This window comes from Furipterus horrens, unplaced genomic scaffold, assembly GCF_987537825.1.
Source record: "Furipterus horrens unplaced genomic scaffold, mFurHor1.1.pri manual_scaffold_1, whole genome shotgun sequence".
Taxonomy (NCBI): Eukaryota; Metazoa; Chordata; class Mammalia; order Chiroptera; family Furipteridae; genus Furipterus; species Furipterus horrens.
In genome coordinates this window covers 162,525,283-162,526,764 of record NW_028327171.1, presented here as the reverse complement: position 1 = coordinate 162,526,764, position 1,482 = coordinate 162,525,283, and the positions used below count along the sequence as shown (strand labels likewise).

At 30.4% G+C, this 1,482-nt stretch overlaps 1 non-coding gene across 1 annotated transcript; it reads right to left on the bottom strand.

Moving 5' to 3' along the window:
• Positions 1 to 653: 653 nt before the first annotated feature.
• On the bottom strand, positions 654 to 787 carry LOC150022163 (small nucleolar RNA SNORA36 family). Its single transcript, XR_016513662.1, has one exon. It is a non-coding gene; the product is annotated as a small nucleolar RNA SNORA36 family (small nucleolar RNA).
• Between the last annotated feature and the right edge of the window lie 695 nt (positions 788 to 1,482).

The window sequence follows — 1,482 nt, the reverse complement described above, 5'->3', positions numbered from 1 at the left end:
AAAAAGAGAAAGTATAAATATAGATTCAATGATAATAATCTCAATTAAGGAAATAATATTAATATTAATTAATATTTCCTTAATTGTATATGATATCATATTCTAAATCTATTTTATTAAATTATTTTTTTAGAGGCTTATCCAAATGATAATTTATAACTTTTTTTGGTGTCTTAGCTATTATCTTATGTAAAATTTATTCTTCCTGTTTTCTTTTATGCTTATATTCATTCGCTGATATATGCATACATTATACATGGTATATATAATATATACATAATATTAAAATATAATTTACAAAAAGATTCTGGGAGAATTTCCAATCTTCTACTCTTCCTTCTTTTGCTTTCTGTTTCGTTTGAAACACTATATTAATATCTTCATGCACATGTACTCCTTTTAGAAAAATTAAAAATCAGAACTAGCTTTAAAACCTAGAATTACAGTAGACTTAAAATAAATGAATTCAACATCTGTGTTTATAACAACTAACTCCTGATTCTGAAGGTCACAATGAACAGTTCATTGGCTTGAAGCATGCATTTGAATTGCCTACACTGAGGCCAGGGAACAGAGGAAGGCCTCAGCTGGTAAATGACACCAGCAGACCTCAGAGCATATCCTTTTCTTTCTTTTTTTTAATTTTTTTTAATTTTTGTAGGCTGAGAGATAAAAGAATAGAACAATGCTTTCTATCCAACCATCTCCCCTAGCCTGTGTTTCAATGTCCCAAAGTTTAATTAACAGAACAGGGAAGCTGCCCTGAACTGAACTCAACACTTTGGAAAAGCATATCCTTTTCTATAGGACTTGGCTGTTTTCTATTGGATGTTGCATATCCAGTGAACTTTTTTGAAGTAATAAGTCTTTGCTCCCCAAGAGAAATAGTCCCTACAAGAAATTGGCTGTAGTACTGCTGTAGAAATAAAGAGAAAGCAAAGAGGTCTAAAGTAGAGATTGCTATCAATCAGAAAAAAGAAAATTTGGGTGAATCTAAGATTATAATACTAAATTTGTGGCTTTAAATGTAGTCAATCTTTTATGTTTTCTTGAACATTAACTCCATGCCAAGTACTGTTAAAATAAAAGATATAATGCCGGCCAAAATAATGTGTAGGCCAATCTCATGGAGCATAGAGTCTAGCAATGAATTGTTTGCTTAATGTGTTATGTATTTTTGTATGTATGTATATATGTTTTTATGTATATGGGCATTTCTTTATTTATATTAACAAAGTAAAATTTATATAATTTTTACTATATGGCATACACTTTTACAACTTGAAAATCTTAACTCATTTAATCCTTCTTCAACCTCATGAGGTAAGTCCTATCATCATATTCGTTTTATAGATGAGGAAAATGAGCAGTGTGGTTGAGTAAATTGCTCCAGAATACACACCTAACAGAGGGCAGATCAGGTTATGAACCTCAGCAGTCTGGCTTTAACCACTAACTCTTTTCTCTCATAAAAATGGGAGA